Here is a 20,354-nt window from a genome sequence, read left to right on the forward strand (position 1 = left end):
CAAATTATCCAAAACATCATAAAAACATTGTAATTGAACTTCCTTAGTTACTCCACTTAAATGACAAAAAATTCTCTTAAATCACTTCCATGCTTGTTCAACCGTGCCATTTTCTTCTTGTGTAAAGTAGAAAAACTATTGCGAAGTGGCCATTCATGTAGTGGCGAACTCAACCTGCAAGTCACGAGCTCACTTGAAGTTGCGAGCTCAAACATGTCTGCGAGCTCTAAGTGTACAAGCTCAATTGAAGCTGCAACCACAACCATAAATGCGAGCTCATCAAAAGATGCAATATCAACCCAAGTTGCTAACTAAGTTAAGAGCGAGTTGTTATGGGATTTTTGCGAACACCTAGTTGAAGTGCAAACGGGGTTCGCATATTCTGCTATTGATGTTTTGTTTAAATTTACTTGTTAAGGTTAATGTGTTGAAACAAGCAGAGTTAGTATTGAAATGATGTTTTTAGGTATCGATTTACCTAATCAAGTTGTGTACAAGTTTTACTTTTATTTTTCCAAGACAAATTTAGTACGATTAGTTGATAACTTGTAATCATTTCACATATATATTATAGTCTTGTTGGAATGAAATTAGGAGAGACTTTGATAGTAGTTAAAAATCTGCTAAGTATTTTTCCTTGTTTTCTCTTTATTTTTCGTTGTTTTGTCTGCAAGTATTTTTCCTTGTTTTCTCTTTATTTTTCGTTGTTTTGTTCTCTTAACTTCTCAAAACACCAACAATTGATATCAAGAGCCTAAGTCTTTACAGACCTTATGTTTGTTTTTCTTGTTGAAAAGAGTGTTGATTGTATCTTGTTTGTAGTGCAATTTCATCTGGAAGTTTTACACCACCTCCACCTCATATCTTTGCTGGAGAAAACTACCATATTTGGGTAGTGAAGATGAAGACGTATCTTCAGGCATATGACTTGTGGGAAGTTGCTGATTTAGATAAAGAACCACCACATTTGCGAACTAATCCAACTATAGCTCAAATTAGACAGCATAGTGATGAGGCTGCTAAGAAGTATAAGGCTTTCTCTTGCCTGTAAAATAGTGTGTCTGATGTTATTTTCACAAGAATCATGGCTTGTGAAACTCCCAAACAAGCCTGGGATAAGTTAAAGGAGGAATTCCATGGGCCTAAAAAGACAAGGCAACAAAAAATTTTGAATTTGAGGTGAGACTTTAAGAACCTGAAGATGAAAAAGACTGAAATGACCAAGCAGTATGCAAATAGGATCATGTCCATTGTCAACAACATAAGGCTTCTTGGCGATCAATTCAATGATCGAAGATATGTTGAAAAAGTCATCACAACATTGCTAGAGAAGAATGAGTCCAAGATCTAATCCTTGGAGGACTCGAGAGACTTGACAACAATCTCTCTATCAGAGCTAATAAATGCTATATATGCACATGAGTAAAAAAGAGCAAGTAGAGAAGAGGACCACGTAGAAGCTGCTTACAAGCTAGAAACAAGGAGAATCCATGTTCTTCAAGCAATAGGGGCAAGAAGAAATGGAATCAAACAAAAGAAAGGCCAAAAAGAGATGGTGAGAAGAAAAAGTATCCACCATGCTCAAATTGTTAGAAGATAAGTCTTTTAGAAAAGTTTTGCTGGACCAGACCTAGTGTGCAGTGTAGAAATTGTAACCAATTTGGCCATGATGTTAAGATTTGCAAAAACTAAGTGCAACAGTAGTCTAATCAGGCTCAAGCTACTGATGAAAATCAAGCTTAGGACTGAAGCTTTAATGCTAATGAAAATAAAGCTGTAACACCCCTTACCCGGTCCTGTCACCGAACCCGAGTTACAAGATGTTACATTAACTAACGAAACTTAATCACATGCATACATGGCTTCGAGAAAGATCTACAGTTACTGAATTAATATTTTTAGAGGCATTCAAGTTTAATTAAACATTTTTTAAGACAATAAAAATAGATATATCGGTCATGAAAATTGATTTAATTTAAAACCTATTGAACAACGTAGGTATCGGTACTAAAGTACAGGTATCGATATTTTGTAAAATAGGTATCGATATAAGAAAGAAAATGATACCAAAGTAGCATTCTTCCAATTATTGATTTAAACTGTTTTATCAATACCTTGGTAAGGGTATCGATATTTTTGTTAAGAGTATCAATACTCGTATAAGGGTATTGATACCAATATTGGATTTTGTCAAATTTGAAAACATGCCAACTTCAAGGTATCGATATTCGTATCTCGAGTATCAATACATTTACCCAAAATAACAAAAATTCACAAGTTAAAAATGTATTTCATGCTCAAACAACCTTCTAACTAACATGCAATCATTATTCACTTCAACCAAATCCACTGTCAACATCAAACCATTCCATAAGCCAAATAGACATGTATTTGTCAAGCAACTAAATCATGCATTACTAATATAAATCTTAAGTATAAAATTTGTCCACATCTATGCTTTTAAATAAAAATATCTAACATGCATTATCAACCTTAATCTTAAATGTCAATTTAATCATAAACAAAGTTCAAAACAACATCCACATTCCATCAATCCAATACCAAAATAGAATTAATAAAATCATGCTAATAATCAAAACTATTACTGTAACTCACATTGCATTTATTCAAAATATCCAAATATCATAAAACCACCTACTCGAAAATTATTGCCTTGCTTGGATCACTTCCTTCGTCGCTCTACTCACACCGAAACACTACTTATCTACATGGTTTTAATGTGGAGTGTGGAACGACGGAAATGTGCAAGTGTACACAATCGCAATAAGTAATAAAGTGACAAGTAAATGTCAAGTTATCATACCCACAGGGACTGTGAAAAGAATTATTTATGAATGCTACTTAAAACACTTTGGTCAAGAAAAATATTTTGTTTGAAGAGAGTGATTAAAAAATAAGATTTTAAACTAAGTAACTAAATAAATAAATCTCAAATGCATGATTTAAAAATACGATTTTAATCAAGATGACATAATTGTGTTAGATTAATTACATTTTCTAACTTAGAATTATTAAACTCATGTCTATATTGTTACGAATAAGTTCACGGCAACTAGTAATTTGCTAACTTATGAACGTACTCGCCTACCAAAATCCATTTATCTCTTGACTATATCCCTATGTCAATTCAACCGATTAAATAAATCTTAATAGGCAAATACGTTATTGCACATACATATTTATTAAATAGAAATAATCTCTTGTACATATCCCCATGTCAATTCAAACAATTAACTCGATTTAATAAGCACATAAAAGACTATGTGAGGTAACAAAGTATCCTTACCTTGAAACAGTTTAATCACAATAATCTTGCAAGTTATGCAAGGAAAATGTATCGTCAGATACCGTTGCTAATTTAACTCTTAACTACTTTAGATGATTAAACATGCACTGATTAAGTACTGTGTCCATTAATTACAATTTCAATCCGTTTAAATAATTAATTCATTAGTTACCTAAAAATTGTAATGCAACAATAACTTAGTCATGATTTTACTTAATCAAGCATCTTACCGAGGCCTATAACAACATAAACACAATTTTAATAATTTTAACAAACGAAATGCAATCAACCTAACACGAATTAAATTCAAGCTAAATTGATTAAATTAACCATTCCAACAACATAAATATTCATAGATATGTTCAGCATAACAATAACAAAAATTAAAGAGATAGGGAACAAGAATCAAATCCGGTGTTTTTCCGTGGCTTGACTAGTTGCTCCGTTCTTCCTTCTCCGTTGTCCTCGTCGACCAAGGCTGCTATGAACACTTAATTGATGCTTCAAATAGCTAATGAATGCCCCTTTCCCAAGAGGAGAAATCGACAAAAGAGCAAGGGAATTTTGGAATGGAAAGAAGAGAGAAAGTGGAGAGAAGAGAGGAAATATGTGAATGCTTGAGGTATGTTCTAAAATGACCAGCCTAAGGGGGTTTTTATAGCTGAGGAAGGCTGCTAAAAATAGCTAAAATTATCAGCCAAATAGCCCTCCCTTGGCTGGCCACACACGTGGCAAGGTTGATAGTTTCAACTTTGCTAATTTAGGCTTAGGGCAAATCTATAAAACCACCAATTGTGGATGGGTTTGAATGCAACTTAAACAAGTCTTCAAGGGCCTCTTTGCAAACTTAAATAATCAGCTAATAAGCTGATTTAGGCCAGCTCTTGGGACGATTTTGGGGCTGTCCATTTCTTGGTCGGTTCGGTTCACTGGGTTCAGTTCAACTGGACCACTTTTTCATAATTAATTAATAATAATTTATTAACCCAAATTAAATTGAATATAAATTAAAATTAATTATATTGTAACACCCCAAACTCGGCCTAGGAGTTATGGCCGAATCTGGCAGTGTCACATTGAGGTGTTTAGCGTAAAACTTGTTGTCGTTGAAATCTTTAAAGTCAATTAATCATTTTGTTATTAAACGGTGATTCCAAAACAAGTTGTTCATTTCCAAGCGTGCATCATTAAAAGCTAATCACTTTTAAAACGTTATAAATTTTCCAAAATCTCATTTATTGCGAAAGTTTTTTGAAATGTTGCGAAAACATGGTGTTTTTGAAAATAGTTACCTTTTGAAAACCCGTCTTTTTCTACAACTAGCAGTTTATATCAAACTAAATAAATAAAAACCCCAATTTAAAGTTTATAACTTTAAAGATGCCTTTTTACATAAAAATACCCAAATTCAATTTTCTTATAAATTAAATGCTAAAAATGAAAGCTGATGCGGTTGTGTGGCCGTCATCGAGTCCCTCATAGCACCGACCCGCCTACAACTGGGGATTACCTGTACAGTTAAACAGAGGGGTGAGTTTATGAAAACTCAGTGTGTAATCCCCTAACAAGCAAACAGTCAATTAAATAGTAAATAAATACAGTTTGGGCCTGAGCCCGTTACAATAACAATCTAGTTCAGTGTGGGCCTAAGCCCTTTCCCTTAACAGTAAATGATTAGGCTTGAGCCCATCACAATGCCACTAGTCAGTAGGGCATTTGCCCAATTTCAGTAATAATATCAGTGGGGCCTTGGCCCATAACAGTAACAGATATCAGTCATGCAGTGAACAGTACGTAATATCATTAATCGATGCAGTAACAGTACAAAATCATTAATCAGTACAGAGATGCAATTAGAAATCCTACTCAATCCAACTGCTACACACCACTCCGTCCCGCCAAACACACTATGTGAGGATAAAATTGACCCACCCAGCCAAACACACCAATATTAGAACCGGTTGTGGCACTAAACAGTATTGCAACAAAGTTGCCAGTAAAATATACGGCATATAGCCATTAGTAGGTCCACAGTCGTCTTAGGTGACCAGTGCAACCTTATCAGTACGGTACACTTCCTCCAAATATAACAACCCATCCCCATGCAATATATCGTGACATAATATCATACGTGTATGCAAAATGTCATGCTCAATCATAGTCATACATATCATAGAGAAAATCAGTCATACATAACATAAGGCCATAACAATCATTTCATCTCCTAAGGGTATAACAGTCATTTTACCCTATGGGAGTATTTCAGTCATTTTACTCTATTGGGGTATTTTGGTTATTTTATCTATTTTAGGGTATTGGTGCAGATATCGACCTCTCAAAAGGTCCACAGTCACCTCGAGCGACTCAGGTAACCTAAATGGTCATAACAGTGTAAATAGGCCAAAGGCCTATTACTTGGCCCAAGTGGGCCCACACGCTTGTGCGGCCTGTTCAGCCCAGATTTCACTATGGCTATGAGATCTACATAGCCCAGTCCAGTATTTACCACAAATCATGGATTTTATCCATGTAGGGCCCACGAGTCCATTGAGCCCACACGACCTATTTCGGCCCAACGTGGCCCATTACGACCTAAGCCCATGAAAACGCTCATGGAGGCCTCCACAATCTATCGCCCATGATTCGTGGGTTTGGCTTACCACGCGAGCGATCATACGCTCGTGTGGTCTCAAATGTCGTAGTTCCGACTTTTCGACTTTTGCCGTTCTACAGTTACAGTGGGGTGTTTACACACCTGATGTGATTTGCAGATTCCTTTCATTCCGAAACTCTTATTCCGAAAATCAATGATCATCGCACCCTTGGTTTCCAGACAATGTGCCAATCAACCTCGACCACCGCTTACACAAAAGTTACCATCTTTATATTAGACTCATACTTGACAAACCATCTCAATTGCACCCCACTTACCACCCAATATTGTTTCTCAAAAAGTAACAGATGACTCTTTATCATACCATAACCACTTACCAACAACGATAAATTAGATTGCAGATAGAGATGTAGCGTACAAAGAACTGAGAATTGAGATTAATCTATCAGTATTCAACCAATGGAGAGCACTTAAGGGAAAGGAAGAGAAAAATCGTGCGTTCCTAATTGATCAACGAACCCTTGCTAAAGTTGAGAGCTATTCGGCAGAGCTTAAAAAAGCAGAAGGGAGAATCGACTAGGAGAGAAAATTGAAAAGAAAAATGGTGAGGGAGGAGAGAAGCTGTGTTCGGCCAATGTTGAAAGAAAAAGAATGAAACCCGAATTCTAACTCTCACCAAATTGGCAACAACCCCAAATCCCAAAAATCCTCCTCCAATTCGGCTACACACTCTCCATCCACTTTCTATCCCTTAATTTTCTACTATTATCCCTCCACAACAACAACCTCCCCTAAACCCAATATTCTTTCCTCAAATCTCTCCAAATATCCCTCCTCAATTCTCTCTATGACCAGTTCAATCTCCATTTAGCAATATTTCAATCCAACTCTACCACCCACATGAATTAGGCAGCAAAATAAATACTCCCTTTTTGATGAGCCAGCACTCAAACCTTAGACCCCATGTACACTCCACACGCCCCTTACCACTAGACCAACAACTCATTTATATCATATTTTAACCACAACAATTTAATAACCTAATATCTAGATCCAATGATTTTATTCACTTAAAATAAAAATTTTGCATAAGCCAAGGCTTGAACCCCTGACTTCTCAGACACTTCCAAACACTCCTAAATCACTTAACCATTGAAGCAGACATTCATTTATATCACTTCCTTGCACAACTAAATATTTATGTGCAGTCTCCTAATTGTTCCCTTATTCAAAACCTATTTCGTCTAGACCTAAAATTCAGGGTGTTACATATATTATGAATTAATACATATAATTTTGGACCGTCTTAGGCTGCTATTTAGTTTGCCTCGATACCTCAAATTGCTTCTCGATTTTGTGCTTCTAGTAGTGTCTGTCGAGCCATTTTTTGCCCTTTGTGCAAATCTGTCGAAAATAACCAAAATTCATCAAAATTAAATATAAAATTAACTAAAATTAAACATGTTCATATTTTAAGTGCACTTTAATTATTTTCTAAAAAATAATTATTTTTTTGACAAGAATTTTATCGAAACTGTATGATTTTAAGTTAAAAAGGGTATGTAAAAATGTGTAAATTTTCGCGTTTCCACACCTCCAAACTTAATTCATTGCTCGTCCCAAGTAATGCACAAATTAAAAAGACTTACTTAGAAAACACCTTTGAAAAATTCCTTCAGAATAACATTCTTCCCAAAATTATGAATTTAATATACTTATGCTCAAAAATAAGAAATTTGATAGTTATGCTACTTAAGTATACATATCATTCAAATTAATCTCAATAACTATTATGATAGCAAAATTAGACTAAATGCTTTCTTAACAAGACATGTTAACTCTTACCAATTTGATTTTATTTCCTTATTCAAGATTAAGCTGCAATCATTAAGTTTAACTTATGCCTTCATATGTTGAACATAGCAATTTCTCTCATCTAATGTAGGTAGCATGGAAAACTTGAATTAATAGGTCTTTAAAAAGGTTGTAACATAGCTAGGCTAGAGGTGGGTAAAAGATAGATAAATTTAGGCTTTTAAACCCTAGACTCAGCTTTAATCGGACATTTGGAATAATTTCCCTCAATACACCAACTTACTTTCCTTTCACATGCTCCTTTGTACATCTATTTTCTTTCAAGTACATGTGTTTTTTTTCAAGCATTTTACTATATGTGCTACAATTTTTAGAGCATTTGATACTTCTTTCAACTCCCCCAAACTTATTTTCAAAGAATATTCTGAATAGTACTGAGTCTAGTGTTTGAGACAATTTAAAGATAATTAAGAGAGAAGTGATGGCTAAATATTGCAAGGGTTTAAATAAAATTAGGCCATATAGTCTCAAAGTTGGGTTTCAAAGGATAAAATTTCATCAAGGTTGGCTTGAAAGGCTCAAACGGTCCAAACAAGAGTTGCCTAAATCATTTTCAACATTCCATGCTTCCTAGGATTTCGCCTCAAAAAACTACTAAGTCAATTCTAGAGATTTAAACTTTCATGCATGCCTACCTTTCTTAAGGAACTAAAAATTTTATGGTACGATCTGCATGCTTTATTAAAAATACATTTATATCATTATTCAGCTAACATAACAATTTATTGAAATAATAGAACTTTATTTATACTGAAGTTTAGCATACTTAACACAATTTCAAATTATTGAACAAAATATATCCTAATCATAATTAAAAGAACTATTTATTCTGAGTGGAAATAATTTCAATTTTTCGGTCCCCCTACTTAAAATGAACAATTTCCTCATTGTTTAAAGTGAATAGATACTATACACCAGGTAGGATTCTAGAAAAGAGGAGGTGAGTTAATTTGACTACTTAAGTACCAAGCTCTTTCTAAATCCAATCCTAGACATGTATATAACTATTTCCAGACTTTATACTTCACGACTTGTTCAATTTTATTAATGATTTCCGTCTCTTGTTTTATTATGCAAAAATTCCTAATTAACTTTATCCTAAAATAACCTAAGAACATAAATAAAATAAAGTCGAGATCCCTTTTTTATTTATTTGCAGATCCTTCCGAATTCGATTCATCTTTTGCTCCATCATTATTGTCTTTGCATGAATCGTTTCGCTTCTTTTTCGATAATGGGCTCCATGGTTCAAATATGTAATCTGGAAACTCAGGTACAAAAATAAATGGGTCATTGTAAATTTTCGTAAGAGCACTTCTCATCGAGTCATCCCTTATTTTTGAGTATTTCCAGTAAGCTTGTTGCTGCTACCGCATATGTTGCATTATGTCCATTAACTTTGATAGCCCATCTCAAATATCTGGGGGAGGCGGTTGAGCTCTAAACATTGAAGTCTTGATATCAGGTTCAACTTCTGGTTCCATTGGTTCCACCTTATCAAGGATTTCAGCCGATTGCACTAGCTCGATCTCTGTGGGATCTTCTTCTTCTTCTTCTTTTTCGGGATCCTCACTATCTTCAAATTGTTGTTGTAGAATAGAGTCTCCAGCTATTCGATAGAGGTCCCAATCTATGATTGTGCCCTGGCTATAGCCTGTCTTGTTTACGTTTGTAAGAATTTTAGCTTCCAAGCACAGAATTGTTATCGTAAAGGGAAAGTAAGCTAGGCCAGAACGTGAACGTCTAACGGCACAATTTTGCATTTCCCTCAAGATGATTTTTCCCATATCAATGGTCTTCCCAAATAAAATCGAGTATAATAAGACCATTTGCTCTAATAAGATTGTAGTCCCATGTGAGCTAGGCATAAGGCTGAATCGGATGAAGTAGAACCATACCTTTGCTAGTGGTGTCAAATATTCTCTTCGACAAGTGTGGATTCCTTGCTTTGACACAGTCCACTTAGAACCTGGAACTGTAAGTTCCTCGAGAATTTCTTGCAAATTTTCAGACTCTATATTGCTCATCAAGGAGGAATATTCGTCATTTTCGAAATTTGGCAATTCAAAAAACTCATTAATAGCGTTTGAAGTTATTGGTACCTTGATTCCGCGAACTGGAACTTCCGTCAACTCGCATAAGGTTAAATTCGCATAGAATTCGCGTACTAACTCCTCATCCACACTAGGTCACTTCTTACAAAACAACTCCCAATTGACAGTTTCAGCAATCTGACGAATACGCACCATAAAACCAATATAGTTGCTTTCTTTCAATGTGAAACCTTTCTCTGGATGCATCTGTTGATTCTTGAAGATACTCTCATATCTTGCTTTGGCTTCTTAACAGTGGAGCTTGTTTTATGATTCGTCAATTTGGGCAAATGCACGAGTTCTCTTGCAAGGTATGATTAACCTAATCATAAGATGGTAACAAATATTTTCTCAAAAATTTAATTAATATAAAATATTAATAATTCAATAATTTGAAAAATTAGATAATAAAATTAAAATTTAAGAGAAAAATTGGTCTTACCACTTTTTTTTGTAAAAATTAAGAGCTCTTAAGAAAAAAATTAAATCAAAAGATGGCAAATTAAAATAGGTGAGGGGTTTTTTTGCTAAGAATGGGTGAAAGGGTAGTGTGCCGCTCAGGTATTCAAGGCAGTAGCGTGCAGTAGGGGATGGATGTGAGCAGCGTACAGATCGTTGAGCAGGCCTGGTATGGGCGCGCGCGGGGTGTTGCTGACCGATCAGCTAGGCGATGCTGTGGCTAGGGAATTGTTAGGAGGTTTCGGCACTTAAGGGTTTTGGTGTTTTTGGAGGGAATGGTGTGTGAATGAAAAAAAATAAGAATAGATGAGTGAAATTTATAGTGAAAGGAGTAGGAGCTAAAGTAGAATTCTTAAAAATTCTAAGTTCTAATTCTACACAAAGTAAATAACAATTAATAATTATATAATGCATATTAAATTATTATTTGCTATTAATTTATTAAGATAAAAACTAATCGAATAAAATACGATTAAATTAAAACTAATCCTAACTCTAAATAAAGTTGATAATAATTAATATATATTATAATGGGTATAATTATATATATTAATAATTATCATCCTTTTTTTTTCTTTTTTTATTGAATTAAAAACATTTATTCTAAATGCTTTTTGAAAATATTTACAAAAAGAGGAATCTAATTTTTTATATTTACAAAAAGAGCAACCAAATTTTTAACAATAATTCAATTAAGTTCCTAGACTTAATGAAAGTTTAAAATTGAGTTGCAACATAAAATTTGGATAAAAATTGACTCTTTTATTTGAAAAACTAAAAATTTATTTTGTCATTTAGGGAATAATTTCTTGGGAAATTATGTTAAAATCAATTCCCAAGAAAGATTCGAGATGTCACAAGCGGTCTCGCTTAAGTTCCAATCTCCAAGACAAAATTTATTTAAACATACTATTCCCGAAAATATACCCTAAATCATTTATTCAAACAGAAGAACAAGAAAAATTAAATATCTGATAAAATGAACGAGATTTGATTCTGTTCAATTTTATCTCCCTAGTAATGTTTCAAGCGTTGAGCATTAACTCGAAAATTACCTCAATTACCTTGAAGTTCAACAACTCCGTATGGATAGACTCGATGAATCATAAATGGACCGGACCAACGTGATTTTAACTTACTTGGAAAGAACCTTAAACTGGAATTGAATAACAAGACTTGCTGACCTGCTTCAAATTCTCGAACTCGAATGTGCTTGTCATGCCATTTCTTGAGTCTCTCCTTAAGTAATTTGGCATTCTCGTATGAAGACATTCAGAATTCTTTTAACTCGTTAAGTTGAAGCATCCGTTTCTCTTTGGCACTTTTAAGATCCAAATTGAGTCATTGGAGAGCCCAGTAAGCTTTGTGTTCTAACTCCAAGGGTAGATGGCAGGCTTTCCCAATGACTAACCTATAGGGTGACATCCCTAAAGGTGTCTTGTATGTTGTCCTGTAAGCCCATAAAGCATCATCCAGTCTTTTGAACTAATCTCGTCGATTCAGGCAAACTACCTTTTCAAGTATGCCTTTGATCTCCTTGTTTGCCAGTTCAGCTTGCCCATTCATCTGCGGATGGTAAGTTGTAGCGACCTTGTGTTTCACTCCATGTTTATCTAATAACCATTTCAAACACTTGTTCACAAGATAGGACCCTTCATCACTAATGATGGCTCTTGGGGTTCCAAACCTTGTGAACACATGTTTCTGCAAAAACTTCACTACAACCTTAGCATCGTTTGTCGGATATGCCTCCGCCTCAACCCACTTAGATACATAGTCTACTACTACTAATATGTACTTGTGCCCAAAAGACGGAGGGAAAGGACTGAAAAGTCAATACCCTAAACATCGAATAATTGTACCTCAATGATGTTTGTTTAAGGTATCTCATTTATGTTGGTGACATTTTTGACCCTTTGAAATCGATCACAACTCTTTACGTAAGCATATTCATCTTTGAATAGTGTTGGCCAAAGAATCTGGCTTGCAATACCTTGGCCGCAGTACGTGTACCTCCAAAGTGTCCCCCACTCGGAGCTGAGTGACAATGGTATAAAATCTTATGTAGTTCATCTTCTGCCACGCATCTCCTGATCATTTGATTTGCACACTTTTTAAACAAATATGGTTCTCCCCAAAAATAGTACTTCACATCGTGAAAAAACTTTTTCTTTTGATAATACGTATTATCAATCGACATCAAACCACAAGCTAAAAAGTTAGCAATACCAGCAAACCAAGGGGTATTATGGACATGATCTACCTTCAATATGTGTTCATCTGGAAACGTCTCTCGAATTGGTATAAGATGAGAGTTCCCTTGTTGTGGCTCCAATCAGGATAAGTGGTCTGCTACTTGGTTTTCCACTCCCTTTTGATCTTGAATTTTTAGATCAAACTCTTGAAGTAGAAATACCCATCGAATCAGCCTCAGCTTAGCATATTTCTTGGAAAGTAAATACTTAATTGTCGAGTGGTTCGCATAAACAGTCACTTTGGTACCTACAAGATAAGATCGAAACTTGCCAAAAGCAAACACAATAACAAGTAACTCTTTTTCTATTACTGTGTAATTCAGTTGAGCTCCTGTCAAAGTCTGACTCGCATAGTAAATGGGATGATAAAATTTATTCCTTCGCTGACCCATGACAGCTCAGATCGCGAAGTCACTTCCTTCACTGATCAATTTAAATGGCAAATCCCAGTCTGGTGTGACTATTATGGGTGCCGAGACTAACCGACTCTTTAAATCGTTGAAAGCTTTTAAGCACTCCTCATCAAATTTAAACGCCGTGTCTTTTTCCAATAATTTGTTTAAAGGTTTAGCAACTTTGGAAAAGTCCTTGATGAATCTTCGATAAAAACCGGCGTGGCCCAAAAAGCTCTTAACACCCTTTACAGATATTGGAGGTGGAAGTTTCTCAATAACATCTACATTTTCTTTATCTACCTCAATTCCATGTCTTGTTATCCAATGCCCTAGAACAATACCTTTTCGTGTCATAAAATGACACTTTTCCCAGTTAAGTACAAGGTTTGTTTCTTCGCATCGCCTTAGTACCTTGGCTAGATTGGCTAGGCAATCATCATATGTATCTCCGAATACTGAAAAATCATCCATAAATACTTCCAAATATTTCTCAACCATGTCAGTAAAAATAGAAATCATACATCTTTGAAATGTAGTAGGTGCATTACATAAACCAAATGGCATGCGCCTAAATGCAAATGTACCGTACGGACAGGTGAATGTTGTCTTGTGCTAATCTTTTGGTGCTACTGTAATCTGATTATACCCTGAGTATCCATCGAGAAAACAGTAATAGTCTCACCCTGCGAGTCTATCCAGCAAAGAAAAGTGATCTTTCCTAGTTACCTTGTTCAGTTTCTGGTAATCGATGCAAATTCTTCATCCCGTAACCATTCTAGTCAGTATCAACTCGTTATCCTCATTTTCAATGACCGTGATACCTCATTTCTTTGGTACACATTGGACCGAACTTACCCATGAACTATCTAAGATGGGGTAAATTATACCCGTATTTAACCACTTGATGATTTCTTTCTTGACTACATCCTTCATGATGGGGTTCAGTCTTCGTTGTCCATCAATCGTCCCTTTTTCGTCATCTTCTAAAATAATCTTGTGTATGCATACAGATGGACTAATTCTGTGAATATCAGCTATGATCAATCCGATAACCTTCTTAAATTGTTTCAACACTAAGATGAGTTTCTCTTCTTGCTCAGTAGTTAATTCTGCTGAAACAATCATAGATAGAGTAGAAGAGTTACCTAAATAAACATATTTCAAATATGAGGGAAGTACCTTCAGTTCTAATTTAGGTGGCTCATCGATTGACACTTTTGGTTGGGCATAATCCCTTTTCTCTAACTCCAAAGATTCAAAGCGGGATTGCGTATTAAATTCGCTTTGATTAGCTTCTAACAAAGCTAAGTATTCATCCTCCTCTTCTTTATTTGGAGGATCTGATGTCAAAATTTGTTCCAATGGGTCCTCAACATAGTTGAGTTCCTTCTCCATGATTAAATCCTCTAAATCAGACACTGTAGAACAATCATCAATTGCGTTAGGAAATCGCATGGACATAAAAACGTTAAATGTTACCTGATCATCCTGAACACGCATAGTAAACTCGCCCTTCTGCACATCAATAAGGGTCCTTCCGGTTGTTAAGAATAGTCTTCTTAGGATGATTGGCACCTCTTTGTTTGCTTCAAAGTCTAGAATCACAAAGTCAGCATGAAAGATAAATTTGTCTACACGTACCAATACGTCCTCGATTTTTCCTTCTGAATGTGCTAAGGATCGATCTGCTAAACGAAGTGTAACCGTAGTAGGTCTAACTTCACCTATCCCTAATTTCCTAAATATTGACATGGGCACCCAAGTCACATAGTGTCTTACCACAATATGTTGCTCCAATATTGCAAGGTATGGTAAAACATCTAGTCTTGAAGATATGTACTGCATTCCTTCGTTAGGGCTACTGTCTCAAATTCTCCAAACCTTCATTTTTTAGACAGGATATCCTTCATGAATTTGACGTAGTTCTTCATTTTTTCAAGTGCTTCAATCAACGGGATGTTGATATGAAGTTGCTTGAGTACGTCTAGGAACTTCTTGAATTGAATTTCCTGTTTCTGCTTCCGAAGTCTTTGAGGGTAGGGTGGTAGAGGTTTCTTTACTGGAACTGGTTGATTCATTTTCTGTGGCAATTTTGCATCTAATGGAGTTATTAGTTTATCAGAATTAGCTGGTTCAGAAGTTACCTTGTCGAATTTTGTAGATTCAATTTCTGGTGAAACTGGAATTTCAACACTCGGTTGAACTTCCTCTGAGTCTTGGGCGTCAGCTGGCTCCTTCTCAACTTCTACGGAATTGGGCTCTAAAGTCTTTTCGCTCTTCAATGTTAACATTTTACAATGCTCATTCCCTAGATTCCTCAAATTCTCCGTATCACTAGGTAAAGCACCTTGTGGTCAGTTTCTGAGTTTAGTTGCAAGTTGGCCCACTTGATTCTCCAAATTCCTTAGAGAGGCATCATTTTTCGCCATGTATGCCTTCAATAGATTCTCTAGGCTATTGGATGGTTCAACTTGGGTTGTTTTCTGAGCTTGTTGGGAAAAACTAGGTAGTTGGGTCGATCTAGGTTGGACATAATTGTTATTGGTTCCTGCCCCTTGGTTACTCCAGGAAAAATTCGGGTGGTTTTGCCATGATGGGTTATAGAAATTAGATTACAGCCCTTGTCTTCCTTGATTTTGGTTCTGGTTACCCATGTAATACACAGATTATGGGTTTGATGGATATTCTTCGAACAAATGTCCTTCCCCACAATAAACACATACTACATTTTCAAATTGATTTAGTGGTTGTGCTGCAAAATTATTACACCCATTAGTAGTAAGATTGTTTAATATTAAGGATATTGATGATACTTGAGATGCGAGTGAAGTAAGAGTGTCTACTTCATGTATTCCAGCGACTCGTCTTCCTGACGCTGCTCGATTGGTTGGCCATTAATAATTGTTGCTGACAATCTTCTCAATGATTTCATAAGCCTCATTATAAGACTTAAAAATGAGAGCACCATTAGCAGAAGCATCCACTGCCATCCTCATGTGAGCATTGAGACCATTATAAAATGTCTCAAGTTGTATGCAATGTGGGATTCCGTGATGAGGGCACTTCCATAATAATTCTTTGTACCTTTCTCATACCTCATACAATGACTCATCATCCATTTGTTGGAAAGTAGTGATCTCGTTCCTCAATTTAGCATTCTTTCTAGGCGGGAAATACTTCATAAAGAATTTTTCTGCTGACTCTTGCCATGTTGAAATTAAGTTTGGTGGTAATGAGTTCAACCAAGCTTGAGCTCTGTCCCTTAGTGAATATGGGAAAAACTTCAATCATAATGCATCTTCGGGTACTCCGGCTAACTTGAAAAAATCACTCACCTCTATAAACAGTCTTAACTATAGGTGAGGATCTTTGGGAGGTATTCCACTGAATTGGCCCACTGTCTGAAGCATCTGACACATGACTGGTTTCAACTTGAACTGTTGTGCCTCAATTTCGGGTCTCCTAGTACCCAGATTAAGATCATGAAATACTGGCACGGCATACTGTCTCAAAGCTTTATCCCTATCATCATCAATAATGATAGGATTTTGAGCAAGGTTTGCTCCGTTTCCTTGATTCAGATTTTCGAAGTTTATCTCTTCAGTCCTTCTCTGACTTGCTTATCTTCTTCGCTGTCAAAAAGTTCGTTCAATCTTAGGCTTGACAGGGAGTAAATCGATGATTCGGTCAATACTCATAAACACCTGAATAATCACAGAAAAACTAACTAAGTTAAAATTTGAACAGAAAAATAAACCAAAATGCAAAACTAACAACGTCACAAATAATGACTTTTTTTAAAACACAGTCCTCGGCAATGGCGCCAAAAACTTAGAACGACAGAAATGTGCAAGTGTACACAATCGCAACAAGTAATAAAGTGACAAGTAAATGTCGAGTTATCGTACCCACAGGGACTGTGAAAAGAATTATTTATGAATGCTACTTAAAACACTTTGGTGAAGAACAATATTTTGTTTGAAGAGGGTGATTAAAAACTAAGATTTTAAGCTAAGTAAACTAAATAAATAAATCTCAAATGCACGATTTCAAAATACGATTTTAATCAAGATGACATAATTGTGTTAGATTAATTACATTTTTTAACTTAGAATTATTAAACTCATGTTTATATTGTTACTAATAAGTTCACAGTAACTCGGTAATTTGCTAACTTATGAACATACTCACCTACCAAAATCCAATTATCTCTTGACTATATCCCTATGTCAATTCAACCGATTAAACAAATCTTAATAGGCAAATATGTTATTGCACATACATACTTATTAAATCGAAATAATCTCTTGTACATATCCCTATGTCAATTCAAACAATTAACTAGATTTAATAAGCACATAAAAGACTATGTGAGGTAACAAAGTATCCTTACCTTGAAACAGTTTAATCACAATAATCTTGCAAGTTATGCAAGGCAAATGTATCGTCAGATACCGTTGCTAATCTAACCCTCAACTACCTTAGATGATTAAACATGCACTGATTAAGTACTGTGTCCATTAATTAAAATTTCAATCCGTTTAAATAATTAATTCATTAGTTACCTAACAATTGTAATGCAAGAATAACTTAGTCATGATTTTACTTAATCAAGCATCTTACCGAGGCCTATAACAACATAAACACAATTTTAATAATTTTAACAAACGAAATGCAATCAACCTAACACGAATTAAATTCAAGCTAAATTGATTAAATTAACCATTCCAACAACATAAATATTTATAGATATGTTCAGCATAACAACAACAAAAATTAAAGAGATAGGGAACAAGAATAAAATCCGGTGTTTTTCCGTGGCTTGACTAGTTGCTCCGTTCTTCCTTCTCCGTTGTCCTCGTCGACCAAGGCTGCTATGAACACTTAATTTCTGCTCCAAATAGCTAATGAATGCCCCTTTCCCAAGAGGAGAAATCGACAAAAGAGCAAGGGAATTTTGGAATGGAAAGAAGAGAGAAAGTGGAGAAAAGAGAGGAAAGATGTGAATGCTTGAGGTGTGTTCTAAAATGACCAGCCTAAGGGGGTTTTTATAGCTGAGGAAGGCTGCTAAAAATAGCTAAAATTATCAGCCAAAGAGCCCTCCCTTGGCCGGCCACGCATGTGGCAAGGTTGATAGTTTCAACTTTGCTAATTTAGGCTTGGGGCAAATCTATAAAGCCACAAATTGTGGAGGGGTTTGAATGCAACTTGAACAAGTCTTCAAGGGCCTCTTTGCAAGCTTAAATATTCAGCTAATAAGTTTATTTGGGTCAGCTCTTGGGACGGTTTTTGGGCTGTTCATTTCTTGGTCTGCTCGATTCACTCGGTTCAGTTCAACTGGACCACTTTTTCATAATTAATTAATAATAATTTATTAACCCAAATTAAATTGGATATAAATTAAAATTAATTATATTATGAACTAATACATATAATTTTGGACCATCTTAGGCTGAAATTTAGTTCGCCTCAATAGTTCAAATTGCTTCTCGGTTTTGTGCTTCTAGTAGTATCTGCCGAGTCATTTTTCGCCTTTTATGCAAATCTATCGAAAATAACCAAAATTAATTAAAATTAATTATAAAATTAACTAAAATTCAACATGTACATATTTTAAGTGCACTTTAATTATTTTATGAAAATTAATTATTTTTTCGATAAGAATTTTATCGAAACTGTATGATTTTAAGTTAAAAAAGGTATGTAAAAATTTGTAAATTTCCGTGTTTCCAAAGTGTGTGAGCTTAAATAAGCTTAATGAATGTAGAAATAACCACAAGCATACACAACACCATAGGTTAAGCAAGAGCGTACAAAAACACATTCACAACCATATTTTCTACTAGAAGAAAATATATTCATGATTCATTATTTCATAAAATTAACAAATATTCTCACATGCAATTACATACAACTCATATATAGAATTCATTATTGATAATTTGGTAACTTGAAAATTTGAAACATAAAAGTGGGCTCTTTCACCACAGATTGGATAAATGAATCTCCATCACACCAATGACTTAAGAAGTCTAACATATCTCATAAGTGTAGGTCAGAGTTAACACTCTACAACACACCAACATGTCTTGATGAATGAAGCTTAGCTCACATTCCCTTATTTCTCCAAATTGTCCCAAGACCTCAATTCCCAAGTCACAAAACACAAAGGTGAGTACTCACAATCCTATGCATACCAACTATATCCAACGGTTTCAAGAGATCACAAGACCAAGCTATCCACAATTACACAATTTTTTTACTATTTCAATACACATAATCTTTGTTCATAATCATCAATTCATATCACAAATTTGTACACAATGCATGCTTATCGAATTCACATTTATTTGTACTTTAAGTGTCACAATTATGCTCATTGAGCCATCATGTATCCAACCACATACGTGTGCATTAAAATTAGTTTATCACATACAAGTATTCACACACATTACCTATTATATCAACATCTCAAACCATAACTCGGCATTCATTGAACGTAATTTCTCAACAAAACAACAATATAAGAAAAACTTACACTTGAAACTTAGGATAGGGGTTTAAACTATTCCTAAATTCTTGATTAACAGTATGAATCACGCATACCAGCAGCGACACTGGACACTTATCAATCACGCTTCCGCTTACAAGTCGAAAGCTCAAACAAGTTTTTCCTTACCTTTAGACTTGCTCATAATGGCTCCCAATTGATCTGACACTTTACACACATAACAAACACATTCTAAACTCATCAAAAATAGCCTTAAACACAACCAAACAACAAAGAAAACACAATTCAAGCCTCTCATTTCTCATTATAAAAAACTAGCTAGTTTTGTCGAAATTGAAATTTTGACACCTTAATCTTGTTTCTAAACCTCCTTTTCAATTCCAAACATCATAAATAACATTTACTTTCATATCTAAACCATCAATTTCACCTAAATCTGTGGTCCTAAATTTTTCGAAAAATTGAAGCTTTCAAGAACATAAAAAAGGGGAAAACTCTTTATTCTTAAAATTTTGGTTATGAACTATCAAATTGAAGTGAAATACCTTCTAATTAGGTTATAATAATCCAAAAATAACTTTGAAAAAAAGGGTTTACTCAAGATTTTCCAATTTTGAATCCAAGTTTGCTTTAAAAACATCAAATCTAAATATAATAATTTAAAACTCAATTTGAATTAACAACACTCTTTATTTAACTATAGAAAGTCATAATATTACATTGATTTGATGAAAACGATGATCTTCAACTCTAATTTGGGTTTTAAACTCAAAAAGAACAATGAAGATTTTGGGGAAGAAAACACGTATTTGTTTGAAATTGGGGGTTATTTTGGTGTTTGGAAG

The 20,354-nt window shown here is 34.8% G+C and overlaps 1 non-coding gene across 1 annotated transcript; it reads left to right on the top strand.

Moving 5' to 3' along the window:
• Nucleotides 1-16,043: 16,043 nt before the first annotated feature.
• LOC121221496 (small nucleolar RNA R71) lies at nucleotides 16,044-16,150 on the top strand. Its single transcript, XR_005918888.1, has one exon. It is a non-coding gene; the product is annotated as a small nucleolar RNA R71 (small nucleolar RNA).
• The last annotated feature ends 4,204 nt before the right edge of the window (nucleotides 16,151-20,354 follow it).

This window comes from Gossypium hirsutum, chromosome D09 (assembly GCF_007990345.1).
Source record: "Gossypium hirsutum isolate 1008001.06 chromosome D09, Gossypium_hirsutum_v2.1, whole genome shotgun sequence".
Lineage (NCBI taxonomy): Eukaryota > Viridiplantae > Streptophyta > Magnoliopsida > Malvales > Malvaceae > Gossypium > Gossypium hirsutum.